The sequence below is a fragment of the Haematobia irritans genome, chromosome 3 (assembly GCF_050003625.1).
Source record: "Haematobia irritans isolate KBUSLIRL chromosome 3, ASM5000362v1, whole genome shotgun sequence".
NCBI classification, from domain to species: Eukaryota; Metazoa; Arthropoda; class Insecta; order Diptera; family Muscidae; genus Haematobia; species Haematobia irritans.
The window spans coordinates 51,728,702-51,743,752 of record NC_134399.1 but is presented as its reverse complement, the minus strand read 5'-3'; the positions used below and the strand labels follow the sequence as shown (position 1 = coordinate 51,743,752).

General features: G+C 34.7%; 1 protein-coding gene and 1 long non-coding RNA gene across 2 annotated transcripts in view; both read left to right on the top strand.

The window, feature by feature from the left end:
- Positions 1-15,051, top strand: part of spri (Src homology 2 domain-containing protein sprint) — a 996,502-nt gene that overhangs the window by 89,690 nt on the left and 891,761 nt on the right. The window lies entirely within an intron of this gene.
- Positions 5,383-14,149, top strand: LOC142231771 (uncharacterized). Its single transcript, XR_012720912.1, has 3 exons — positions 5,383-5,502; positions 13,497-13,558; positions 13,632-14,149. It is a non-coding gene; the product is annotated as an uncharacterized LOC142231771 (long non-coding RNA).

Sequence of the window (15,051 nt, the reverse complement as noted above, 5' to 3'; positions counted from 1 at the left end):
GAACTCGCCACTGATTTAAGCACCGATTGTTTTATTGCCACTTTAAAAAGATTTATATCGCGAAGAGGAAAATGTAAAAAAATCTTTAGTGACAATGGAAGGAATTTTCTTGGGGCATCTCGAGAATTAAACGAGATGCACAAAGTAATTTTGTCGCAAACTCATAACGAAATTGTCTCCGCATCTTTAGCCGAAGACGGTATACAATAGACGTTTATTCCTCCATTTGTACCCCACTGGGGTGGAATGTGGGAGTCGGCGGTTCGATCGGTTAAGTTGCATCTTAAACGAGTTATTGGAAATACAGAATTAACATTCGAGCAGATGCATAGTCTATTGGCTCAGGTCGAAGCCGTAGTTAATTCAAGACCCCTAGGCACAGTTACAGATTGCGAATACCTTTCGCCGGCTCATTATCTTATTGGCAGGCCTTATACAAATGTTCCCGAAGGAGATCTGATCAACCTCACACCAAACAGACTTGGATATTGGCAGCATGTACAAAATATGTTTCAAGGTTTCTGGCGACGTTGGCATCAAGAATATTTAACTTCTCTGCAACAGCGACCAAAATGGAATAGACCTCAAACAAATCTAGCAGTTGGAGATGTTGTTGTAGTCAAAGAAAAGAATTTACCTCCCTCCAAATTTCTACTGGCAAAAGTGATCGAAACATATCCCGGTATAGATGGCAATGTAAGAGCTGTGAAACTTAAAACGCAATGCGGAGAAATGACACGTCCTATTTCTACCTTGGTAAAACTTCCCATAATCTGAAACTACATTTCAGGGAGGCCGGGATAGTGGTGAACGAACTTTTAATCCACATTTACTTCATTCATGTTTAGCTGTCTATTTGTTATATATCTCTCGTTGTGTATAACACATTGCTCTCATTCATAAATATAACACTTTGTTCTCATTCTCTTGTCACTTTAATAATCTCACGTAGAATGATTCTCAATGAGTATTGTTATTGTTGTTTTTATATTACTTTACTAATATGAATATGTTGTTGTTGCTTTCAAAACTGTTAATACCAATGAATGTAAACCTATGAATGAAAAAGAGTAAGCTTAAGCAATACTTTATACGTATGTAGAAAATATGAATGACTTTGAAATATCATTGATAAAATAATGAATGAAGTACCGCTTTAAATTTGGTACACTAGAATTGAACAATGAAATCAAAAATCACTTTAGCTTCGCCCATTGATGGAAACAAGTGAACACTCACGAATAAAGTCTTCAACAAATTGTAAATAAATCTACCTTATGGTGTAATAAAATTCAAACTAAACATTTGTTTTATTCCTCACCAGTTTCTATAAACAAATTTTTGTGAGAAGTTTTTCTATAGAAATAAAATTTTGACAATAAATTCTACAGAAATAATATTTTGAAAAAAAAAATCTATAGAAATACAATTTTGACAAAATGTTCTATAGAAATAAAATGTTAACAATATTTTCTACAGGAATAAAGTTTACCACACATTGTTAAAGATCAAGCCTTGCCGGCTTCTACTTTCCTCCTCTAGAGCCACCAAAATGTAAAAATTATTACAAATTGTGTTGAGTGAAAATGTCCTAAATTGTGGCCCTACGTCGCTAAATATTAGAAAAACCCTACATATAGGGCAACACTGGCTGTGTTGATATTGCACCTACGGAGTTAGTATGTCACTAATATTAAGCCCATTATTTGTGGGTAATCCAATTTGTAAAAATCGAGCAATATTCTTATGTAAGAGCTACAAGTACGTATAAGAACGATCGGCTAGTACATCAAATTTTAAATTTGAGTAACATTGGTTAATAAATAAGAGTACTATGGCCAAATTTGGGAAAATCGAGCGATGCATATATATGGAAGCTATATCTAAATCTGAACCAATTTGCATAATATTTTGCGGCTTTGATTAATACCACAAAAGGTTACCTTGTGCAAGATTTGAGTAAGATCAGTTAAGAAATGAGGCCTGTATGGTCAAACATAAGGTTATTAGGGGTTATTTCAAAATCGGGTGATACATATATGGGAGCTATATCTACATCTGAACCGATTTCGATGATTTTTTGCACATATAGTTAGTGCTATAGAAGATTATATTTAGCCAACTTTGAATAAGATCGGTTGATAAATAAAGGGTTTGTGCCCAAATTTGGGAAAATCGGGCGATACATATATATGAGAGCTATATCTAACTCTGAACCGATTTGGATGAAATTTTGCAGACTTGAAGGGCGATGGAAAAGATTACCTTTCGCCAAATTTGGTGACGATCCGTTTGAAAAAAAGCGCAACGTGACCCCATTTGTCGAAATCGGGCGATACATATATATGGGACCTATATCTAAATTTGATCCGATTTCTTCCAAATTCAATAGCGTTCGTCCTTGTGTCCAAAAAACTCCCTGTGCCAAATTTCATCAAAATCAGTTAATAATTACGACCGGAATCCTGTGAACAACAAATACATGGACAGACGGACGGACGGACACCAAGCGCTAGATCGACTCAGGAGCTGATTCTGAGTCGATCGGTATATATTTTATGGGGTCTAAAATCAATATTTCTGGTAGGCACATGTTTTGGCAGATCAAACTTATTATACCCTGACCACTATGTGGTTTAGGGTATAATAAAAACGAAAAACAACTCAAAATTACAAACATGTATTGAACTAACATGGTAAATGCAAAATTTGGTATGACACAAGCCAATTTCCTATCTTCCTCAAGTTTATTGTCTTGTATTTAATGATGTAATTTTGCAATATAAATATTGTATATGTACTTAAGAAAACAAGGGTATGTTTTATTGCTATCAAGTCAATTAATATGTTGCAATTTCTTTCTGAAATGCGTTTTGGCATTACTATACGCTACCATTAACGATGACCACAGTCGCTGTTGAGGTTATTCTATTAAATAAATTTAAGAAAAATTAATTTAAAAACAAGTAATTAAAGTAGAAAGTCGGGCGGGGCCGACTATATCATACCCTAAACCTCCCCTACTGAAGTAGTAAACATAAGCATATGTGGGGTAACATTGGTATAGGTTTTAACCAGAGAGTATTAAGAAAACAAGAGATCGAAACTGTCAAGCAAAACTGGGTCAGTAGGTGGCAGTCATCAGGAAAATTTCTCTAATATCTTGCAGTTTTTGTCTGCGCCTTTCTCAAATATCATACAGTTTGCGTCGGCGTCACCCAGTTCAGTTCTCTGCCGGTTTTATGAAACGTAAGGTAAATAGGATTTAGAACCTACTTTGTAATAACAAATGTTCTTTTAACATATATAAATCTTTTTATTCTATTAAATTTTTTGGCACACAATTTGGCTCAAACCAGAGAGTATTAAGAAAGCATGAGAAACTGTCAAGCAAAACTGCGTCAGTAGGTGGCAGTCATCAGGAAAATTTCTCCAATATCTTGCAGTTTTTGTCGGCGCTTCTCTCTAATATCATACAGTTTGCGTCGGCGTCACCCAATTCAGTTCTCTGCCGGCCTTATGAAACGTAAGAAAAATAGGATTTAGAACCTACTTTGTAGTAACAAATGTTCTTTTATATAAATGTTTTCATTCTATTAAATTTTTTGGCAGAATATTTGAAATTATAAGTGCCGATGCCTTAATAAAGAATTTATCAAAACAGCGCTTCGACCGCACATCGGTTATACCAAAGCTGTAGGCATTGTGCGACATCTATACGGTTGACATTTGTTGTTTTTGTAGAAGAGAAATTTTCGTCCTCCTTCAGTTTGAGGGTAAATATAATTTTCAACATAAATTCAACTTGACTTGAAATAGCTGATCTTCAATACATCTTCAAATTGTTTGCGAATTACTTCCAATTTGCCAAAATGTTGACGAAATCTTTGAAAAGGTGTTGAAGATAATACACCCAGAAAAAAGTGACCCCTTCTTTAAGTTAAAATGAACTCATTGTGAAGAAAGTTGAACTTCGTATAGCGCCAAAGACATTTTTATTTGTTTGAACGATGTGATTTTCGTAGAAAATTAGGAATAATGCATTCCATATATTAGTTAACATTTTTCTATATTTATATACCACTATACTACAGAATGAAAAAATTTAACTAATTTGAATTCATATATGGAATGATTTTATTGAAATTTTTTCATTCATTTCGACAAATCTTACACATTTGTGGTAAAACTTTTACTTCATAATTAGAACTGCTTACCTTCGTTTTTAAATACAATTTTATTTATTTCTATAAGCAATTTTATCTTCAATAAAAGACATGTTTTATTAATATATTGAATATATTTATTAAGAATCAACAGCATCGAATCTCTTTGAAATATTAATTTATTATTCCACTATTTCCAATTTCCGTGTGATATTATCAACTGTAAAACGCACTTTTTCTTCTTCTTGTACTTTTCACTTTTAATAAGTTGCTGTCTAACGATTTTGTCCTCCTTTTACAATTTCAATACCTACAAATATAAAAAATCATAAACCATTTTTGTTGCAAAAGGTTAGCGTCACTGAATATTACCTGATAATTGAAGATTCCAAAATGAAGACAAATGAAAGGGTTGTTATTCTGCTGGTGTTTTCTTTCTTTATACACTATCACGAACATTGATAGATTTATTTAAAAAAAACGAAAATTTTTCTCACTAATTTAAAATAACAAATATTTTATATATTTTATTTGTTATTTATTATATTATTTTACCATATTATTTTTTAACAATCTCTCCGCATACCAAAACAACGCGATTCCAACTAAAAAAACAACCGACGCGCAAATATATCGATTACACCCACGCGCAAACACATCGATTACGATGACAGGTATCGATTACAGGTAGACAATAGAAATGTAGGAAAATTTCCTATATTCTAACAAGTGTGTTTCCTTAAGTTTTGAAAGGATTGCATACTTCTTAGTACGAATGAACTAAAATATTTTTCTATGCCAAGTGTTGTTCGTATGTATGAAAAACTTTCTATTACAAAGGAAGTCGCAATTATCATTTTATAAGAAATTTTACTAATTTTGAGGAAACTTGTTTTTAGTTCGGTTTTTGTTTATTTTTACGAATGCTTTGTTATCGGTGAATAAAATTTTCTTTTTCAGTAGTAAATTCTTATACCCAGCGAAGAAAATAGTATGAGTAAAATTCCATGCCTTATTCTAGTTAATGAACTAATCCTAACTGCTTACAGTTTAGGATTTTTTTTACAGAAACGAGTAAATTTTATTATTTTTCACAAAAATTTACCTTAATGGAAATAAAATGGATAAACTATATTGATGAAAATTTTTTCCTTTAGTTTCGAAGGCACTTTTTTTTTTGGTGTATGAGAAAACTTTGACAAAACACTACCTTAAAATGCAACGAAAAAACCATGTGGTTTTCAATACATATTTGTGCAACGAAGTTCGTGGTCAATTGTAAGAAATAAAAAAATGGAAAATTTTAGACAAATAACCAAATAGTTTATAAAAATAGGTAAGTGAAAATAAAACTTTAAGGAAGTCACTAAATGTATATCTCTTTGCCGAAAACTAAAATTATGGATTCTACGTTCTTGAATTATTTCAACCGTCGAACGGAACGGACGTGTTTTTTCTAATAGCGGATAAAATCATCGTAATAAGTACCTACTACGAATTTCAAGTGTGGTGGGATATTAGGCCACCATGCAGAGAAATTCAAAGACATCCACTGGGTTGCTAACTTCAGGGCCCAGTGGACGAGTATCGACTGGAGTTATAGATTTGGGCAATGACCAAGAGTTAGGCCCAATTAGTCGACCTGTAGACGGGTCGACAGGTGGCGACAATTTGACAAGTCGGACCTTTTCCAAGGTAACGGCATCAAAAGGAGGTAATCCCTCACGAAAGAGATTCAAAGAACGCAGAAATGCTTTGTTTATCCTAAAGAAATTAGGATCAGTCGACCCAAGCACGTTGTCGGCTAAACAAAGCGATTCCTTAAAATGGGCTCAAGGAATTCTTGAGGCTGGAAAAAGGGAACGATCACCGGATGAGCTGCCATCCTCCAAAAGGGATCAACGATCGTTTGCCTCAGTTGCTAAAGACAGCCTTGTGATGGCTATCATTAATAAAGGAGCATTGGACGGTATGGTTCCAAAGCAAAAATGGGGGGAAATTGAGAATGCTTTGTCTGGCGTCTACTCACAGGTGCTGGAAAAGTTTCCCGGCCCAGATCCTCGACACCAAGAGGCTGGTTGGTATCAAGGACGATTTAAGCTAGTCGCATTTGAGGACCAGAGGTATATAGAATGTTTTAAAGCTGCTCTGATACTAATTGGTGAAGTTTGGGAAGGAGCTCCTCTAGAGTTAGTCGAGAAGAAAGACATACCGGCTAGACCAAGAGCACATGCGTGGATACCTGCAAACCCTCCTGACCCTGAATCTATTTTAAATAGACTGAAACAATGCAATCCAGATCTTCCAACAGCTGATTGGAAGGTTGGCCGTTTGGATGAAGTGGATGGGCCAAGACGGCATGCAGTGTTTATATTGAACACTCAGTCTTTGCCACATCTAGCAAAGTCCCAGGGCCGTGTATGTTATGGCTTTCATTATATCCAAATGAAGGTGTATAAAAACGATCAGCTAAAGGATTCAGAAATGGACAAGCCTCTGTCTGAATCAGAAGTAAGCGGATCCTCTTGCGAAGTCGAGGGGGATACCAAGACATTTGAAGACATGGATAGATACCGTATGCGTGAGGAGGCTTCTACTGCCTCAGAACTCACCAAAGTTGAACCTATGGTTATTGCGAGAGTCACCGATATCTCTGAAGAGGACATTCTTGATGACTCGATTGAAGCGGCTGATGTGACGGTTGTTGAAAATCTCGATGGTCCTACGGATCCTCCAGATAAATCTTCATCATTGTAAGGCTGCATGTGCTGCCTTAAAAGTTCTCCTGATGAAAGGGGACATAGATATAGTTCTTATTCAAGAACCATGTTTATAAAAACAAAATATGTGAATTAAGTACTCCGGGGTTCAAACTATTGCAGTATAGTGGTAATGATGTAAATCGAGCCTGTATAATTGCTAAAAACGAGCTCAACTTGTTTCTGCTTCCTTCAATGTGCAATACAGACACTGTCGTTGCCAGTTTAGAAATAGCCAAATGCAAATATTGGGTATCTTCGGTCTACATGGGACATGACAGGGAGATGCCTCCATATGCCGTTAAGACCTTAGTGGAGGAGTCACGGAAAACAAAGACGAAACTCATTATGGGATGCGATGCGAATGCGCATCATAGTATATGGGGAAGTAGTGATACTAATGCAAGGGGAGAGTCGCTAATAGAGTTTATTTTGCGTACTAATCTGGTAGTTTGCAACAAGGGAGATGTCCCAACCTTTGTCACTAAAAACAGGCAAGAGGTTTTGGACATCACCTTGGCCACGCAAGAACTGAATGAAATGATATCTGAGTGGCAGGTTTTAAGTGAACACAGCTTCTCAGATCATCGCTACATCAGTTTCAAATTTGATGTTCATATCACCAAGATCATATTTCCGCCAAATGTTAGGAAAGCTGACTGGAATAGGTATAGAGAATGGTTCAATATGATGATACCGGAAATAACAGAGACAAATATGAGAAATGTGCAAGATATCGAATACGCAGTGGAGCGGATTACTAAGGCCTTCAACATCTCACTGAAAGCTGCATGCCCTAGAGGAAAGCCAAGGGGGAAACATCGACCACCATGGTGGTCTACGGAATTAAGTAATATGAGGAAATCCTGCAGGAAGCTCTTTAACAAGGCAAAGTCCACCAGAGCTTCTGAGGACTGGGACGCTTACAAGAAGATTCTGAGAGGATACAAGCGAGAACTGAGAAAGGCTCAGCATAACTCTTGGAATGCTTACTGCAGCTGTATTGAGAATACGTCCGAGGCTTCCAGACTACGGAAGGTTCTAGCATCCACCAACTCCGCTCCAGGTTTCATTAAAACATCGGAGGGCAATTGGACAACGTCCAGTGAGGAGACGCTGGAGGTACTATTGGACACACATTTTCCTGGAAATCAGACGGTTGAACCATGTACTGGCGGTGCCACAGTTGCTCAGCGGTCGTTTCCTGTCGAGGAAATTGTATCGGAAACTAGAATAAGATGGGCGCTAAATAGCTTTGGACCATTCAAATCCCCTGGACCTGATGGAATTACTCCGGCGGAGTTACAAGCTGTAACTGACAAAATTATCCCCTGGTTGTCGGTGATATATAAAGGATGTATCAACTTATCATATATCCCAGGAAAGTGGAGGGAAACAAAAGTCGTCTTCATACCTAAAGCGGGAAAAGCCTCTCACTCGAGGGCGAAGGATTTCCGACCAATCAGCTTATCCTCATTCCTACTTAAGACTCTGGAGAGGATGATAGATATTTATCTTAGAACTAGCATCGATTCAAGTTTGTTCTCGAAACGACAGCATGCATACTCGAAGGGCAGGTCTACTGAGACCGCACTACATGAACTAGTCAGCTTTATTGAAAGCTCACTATCTGTCAAAGAATACACAATCGTGGCGTTTCTAGACATCGAAGGGGCGTTCAATAATGTCCATCCGAGCTCGATATTAAATGGACTGACAACTCTGAATGTTGATCCATGTATACTCAGGCTGTTAGACGAACTGCTAATGAAGAGACGTATTTCAGCCACACTAGGACAAGCAAACATACAAAAGTATGTGAACAGAGGCACTCCCCAAGGAGGAGTTCTATCACATCTTCTTTGGAATGTTGCTATAAATAGCCTTCTGATTACTCTAGAAAAAGAAAGGATAAAAGTGGTGGCATACGCAGATGATGTAGCTCTGGCAGTCAGGGGAAAATCCCCATCCACAATCAGAGATATTATTCAGAGGGCCCTCCGGATGACTGAAAAATGGGCGAAAGACAATGGTCTTGGGGTAAATGCCGCAAAGACAGAATTAGTCATGTACTGCAAAGATCGCAAAACTCCCACGGTTAGGCCTATTTCCTTAGGGGGTATTGAAATTCCCTTTGGTGATTGTGCAAAATACCTTGGCGTTATTTTGGACAGGAAGCTGAACTTTAAGCTTAATATTGAAGAAAGGGCGAGGAAGGCAACTGTAGCTTTGTACTCGTGCAAAAAGGCAATAGGAAAAAAGTGGGGACTAAAACCAAAAATTGTGCATTGGCTATACACGGCAGTGGTTAGACCTATAATGCTATATGGTGTTGTAGTCTGGTGGCCGGCACTTCAGAAACCGACTGGTTTAGATAAAGTTCAGCGTATGGCGTGTTTGTGTATTTCAGGCGCATTCAGCAAGACAGGAACAAATTCCCTTAATGTCATGCTGCATCTATTGCCTTTAGACATTTTGGCCAAACAGTCAGCTGCAACAACGGCTGTGCGGTTGCGCGAACTATCGCTGTGGTCGGAAAATGGTTACGGTCACAGTTCTGTCAGTTTGAGACTTTAATCCCCAACAGTGAGGCGTGGTGCACACAGACCCCGGGGAATAAAGAATATAGATTTCTACACTGATGGCTCCAAATTGGATGGACAAGTGGGTTTCGGAGTATATTCTAATGATCTGGAACTTCAAATAGCGAAAAGATTACCTAATCACTGTAGTGTTTTTCAGGCTGAAATATTAGCAATAAGAGAGGTGGCGAATTGGCTGAGAAGCAATGTTCCAAAAAATGTGGGCATTAATATATACTCAGACAGTCAACCTGCAATAAAATCCTTGGACTCTGTGTTCCTCAACTCGAAAACGGCCATCGACTGCCGCAAATCTCTCAATGAGATGGCTGAACAGTACAATATTCACCTAATATGGGTGCCTGGCCATAGGAACATACCGGGGAACTGCGAAGCGGATGAGTTGGCAAGGCTAGGGACTACCTTACATATTCCAGGGGAACTAGAATTTGTTGGTATGCCCCTAGCTACCTGCAAGCTCATGCTGCGTGAGAAGGCTGTTATGATGGCAAATGTTCGATGGGAGAATTGCAAGGGTTGTAACGACACCAAGCAAATATGGCCCCATTTCAACTTAAACCGCACACTAGATATGCTAATGTTCTCGAGACGTCAGATATCACTCCTGATATCTGCTATAACGGGTCGCTGCCTGATAGGAGATTTTGCAAAAACTATTGGCGCGAAGTATAATGACTATTGTATGAGCTGTCATGATGCGGAGGAAAAAGAATCAATTAAACACCTCTTGTGTGAGTGTCCTGCATTTTGTGTAAAGCGCAAGCAACTTTTAGGAGCATATAGCTTCAGATTACTGGCGGATCTGGAAAACGTTAACTTAAGCAGTCTGCTAATGTTTTTGCAACAATCTGGTTGGTTCAACAAAGAAAAATAATCAAGAAGGTTCAGCGGTTAAAACTAGAAGTGCCCATATGTAATAGGTACTTTTAGTTAATGTGGTACACTGAAAAAACAGTGAACCCTTTTCCATTGCAAAATGAACTAAACTGTAGTAATATTGACCATGATTTAGCCCTTAAGATTTTTTTCAACTTGACTAGTTTATAATTTTCTTAAATTTTAGTTCATCTATAACATTGTATTTTAGTTAATTTTTACAACACCATAAGATTTATATACCCCTACCAAGTTAAAAAGTCAGTATTATTTTGGTTTACTTGCTTATTTTGTGGGAAACCCTATAATAAAAATTGGTTAACAGTCTCTTTAAAATGTCGACGACTAAACTATTTTTAAATCAATCATTCCACAGTACAGAGAAATTAAATAATTAAAGGAACAACAAACCGTTTTGCTATTATGAAAATTTTCATACATTAAAATTAAACTTTCTTTAAGCAAAAGTACTTTATTATAAAAACTTATGATGAAAGTTCTTAATAAAATTTTTTTTGTGAATAAAAATTATGACCACGTGGAACAGAGGGTAGTTCATTTGAACTCGCTGTTTGGACATTTTGACTTATCCTTTTTTTATTCATCGTAGGTAATTTTTCACATATCTTGCTGAAAAAAATGGAAGCAATAATGAAAATTGTTAAAAATTAACACCATGTAATGAAATATAATTTTTAATTCTTCATTTTAGCTTGTAACTTACCTTATTTGGGGGCAATTTATCAAATGGTGTAAGGAATTCAACTTTTCTTTGGAAAACGTATCTCATAAAATTTGTACCTGAAACAATTAGAGAAATAATGAAGTATTCTAAATAAACTCATAAAACTGTGTTGTTATCGATGTGAAGGATATAATAAAATACATATTCTAGTTGAAAGAAAGCCAAAGTTTTAATAAAACTTACCAATTCTCTATTAAATTGTACGCTGAGGGGAAATATAAAAAGTTGTCCAAATTTATTTGCGTTACTCTGAAATTAAATATTTATTTTTTACATTAAACAAAATTATTAAATAGGTTTTCAAAAATCTAATGAAAAAAATAATAATATGCATAAAAAACCTAGTATTCTTGATAACCCTAGACAGTCATCATTCGTCAAAATGACGACACGTAATTTCATTTTCGATTTATAATGCATTTTAGTCTATTGCGAAATGGTAAATTTAAGTTATACTAATTCGACCGTTTTATGAATTGTTATATACTAATTAAAACCAAATTGAATATGAAAATAAATTAAAGTTTGGTTCACTTTTTAGCTCACGATGAAAATTATTGCGTCGTGAAATGAGCCGTAATCAAAATGACGAAGGATGACGGTAATGTAAAAAAAATTAAGTATGACTGTCCAGGGTTAAAAGAAAGTTAAAGAATTCTTACCAATTCACTATTAAATTACAGGTAAAGGAGTACTAAAAATTTGTCCAAATTTTTAAGGGGTTATTCTGAAAATAAATATTTGTTTTTACATTTGAAATATTGCATTGGTTTCCAAAAAATTTGATTAAAGAAATACTATGATAAGGTATTAAAAACCTGTAATTTTGATGATAAAAAGGTCACAAAAACGTAAATATTCTAGTTGAAATAAAGCCAATTTTTAAAAGAAAACTTACCAATTCTCTATTTTTTAAATTTGTTCGAATCCATCTGGAGTTGCTCTGAAATTAAATATTGTTTTTACAACAAAGAAAAACATTAAACTGGTTTCCAAAAAAAAAAAAAATAACAAATAATAATATACATAAAAAATATTCTTTTTAAAAGAAAGCCATATTAAAAAAATACTTACCAATTTATGAATAAACAATACGCTGAGATATAACAAACATTTTCCAAATTCATCTGGAATTGAATATTAATTGTTTACATTGAATAATAACAATTTGAATACACTTTCAATTTCAACATTATTATTATTTATTATTAACTTTATTAACAAATAAAATTTCAACATATTTTCCTAAATATTCTTAATAACTTTTTTCTAAACTACCGATAAAATATTAATAACTTTCACTTAAAAGGTTTAATAAACAAACACCAATATATGTCTCAAAAATCCAAAATATTCCATGCCTTTATATTCCCTTGTTGCACACCTGCTTAAAAGATGCTACAACCCACACCGACGCCAACTATACAACTGAAGCATGCCAAACAAAACCAAGCAAAGCCAAAACATTCCTACAACAACTACAACAACACATGTGCCTTTATTGAAAACAACACCTCATCCAGCCAAATAAACCATCCGCGAATAACAAACACACACAAACCACTAAATGAACAAAATTAAAAACAACCCCACGCTCATGTATACACAACAAAACTCAAGTAACATCATCTTTACATTAATCACATTCCACTATGCCGATAAAGATCTCTGAACTATGCATTAGTTCATCGCATCTGCTGACAATTTACTCTAAGAATAATATTCGTAAAGGCACACCAGTTTATGAACGATGAAATGTTTAACTTAAAATTTGCAAAATTTTCATGAAATGTTATCTACCATTTTTGACGCAAATGTCTATAAATTTAATTACATGTGAACTAAAAATATGTCATTGGGTAATTTTTTACCAACAATTATTAACTATAGGAATTGTCAGTAAGAAATTGCTATCCACTTTCAAGTTCATTTTTCGTAAAAAAATATTTTCTCATACAAAAAAATCTTATAGTAAATTGCACTTATTATTTAGAAAATACTTTACATTTCACAAGTAGTTTTATAGCATGACAGACGAATTTTTAACTACCAGTTAAGAAATTTTTTAAGGAAAATTCCATCGTATTTTGTAAGCCATGAACTAAACGATTGCTACTTAGAATTTGTAAAATTTCCTTTCGAGTAGTTAATTTTCGTTGAAGATACGAAAAATGAACTAAAATTCTGGAAAATTCTTGTAATAAATTATTGTAAAAATCTTCTTAAATTTACGAGACACTTTTTTTTCTGTGTATCACAATGGACTGAATAGTCTAAGTGAGCCTGAATCTTAATCGGGCTGCCACTTTAACCTAACCTAACCTACGTTCTTGAAAACATTAAAAAGCTGACCGATGAAAAAATGTTGGACAATCGACTGGAAATGCTACAAATAGTTTATAATAATTGGTAAGTCAATATAAGAAATTAAATCAACACTTTAGAGAAGTCACTAAATTTAAATCTCTAAATCTCTTTGCAGAAAACTAAAATCTTTGGATGCTACATTCTTGCAAACATTAAGAACCTGACCAATAAAAAAATGAGTGGCTTATCGACAAGAAAAAGTTTTCAGAAACATTTCAAAGTGCAAACAATTAAAATTGTGAAAAACAACAAATTGTTAAAATCAACAACTTCTGGATGAAAATATGCATCACATCGTCAGTTTAATTTACATCATATTATCAGTTTAAAATGGATATTTTATGAATTCCTTCTGCTGGAAATCCAGTCTAACACGATCCAGCACGTTCTAATTTCAAATTGTCCGCATATTAATAAATTTAACAGGAAAGAAATCGAATTGTCAATGCAAAAGTGTTTACAAATAATGTTTAAGATATTTAAAGTTTTGTTTTTGTTGTTTTGTTCTTATTTGTTGATATGTTTAATAAGATTATTATTTTTCAATTGTTATTGTAGTGTATTAAGTAGTGTAGTGTATTATTATATATTTTATTCTGACGAAAATTAATAAATTATACAAAATTCATAGAATTTTGGCTTTGACTTTCAATTTGAAGTGGGGATATCATTCATACAAGTTTTGGTTGAGAAGTAATTGTAACGATGTTAATTTTTAATTTGACTCGCATCGAAATTTGTTTGAGAAATTATTGAGTAGCGATGTATTTCAATTTGATATAACACTTGAATTTTACTGTTGCGGGTAATGTCTGTTTTTTGTTGAGAACGCGATTTTCTCAACAATTTCTCAACCTGTATATTACACTAAAAATGTTTGCAAAATTGTGGAAATTTAGCATTTTTCAAACATTGTGTTTATTGGGATGTATTACCAACTCATAACAATAGGTCTGTTTGCGTGCTTTTCCAGTAATAATTGTAGGAGAGCAAGAATGGATTTTAGTCGCTTTGCTGAAATTAACCAAAATGTAGCGCCAACTTAACACAAACTAGTTTGCAGCTTTGAAACCACATAAAAAATAAACATATTCATATTCTTTATTATATTTCAAATTGACATTGTGAAGTATATTACACATATGATTTCTTTATGACTAGAAAGCTGGTAATGTGCTACCTCTTAGAACTTTTTACTGGGGAACAGCGTTGCGATTGGTCCGAATAAACCAAAATTGGCCCAAATAAGTTTCAGTTTTTAAATTTGGTCCTATGGTCGGACCAAAGGAAATTTGAAATACAACGACACCAAACACACGACCTGGGATGTGAAAATGTGGTTCCTTCACAACACCAAATACTCAAAACGCCAATGCAAAGTCCAGATACCATCCCAATTGAAAACCAATGGTCTTATTTGGAATCGAGGATCAGACAACACCAAATTTCATCTAAGACAACCCTTAAAGTATTACAGGAAGTATGGGGCAAATTCTCTCAAGAAACGTGTCGAAAATTGCCAAGACGACTAAAGG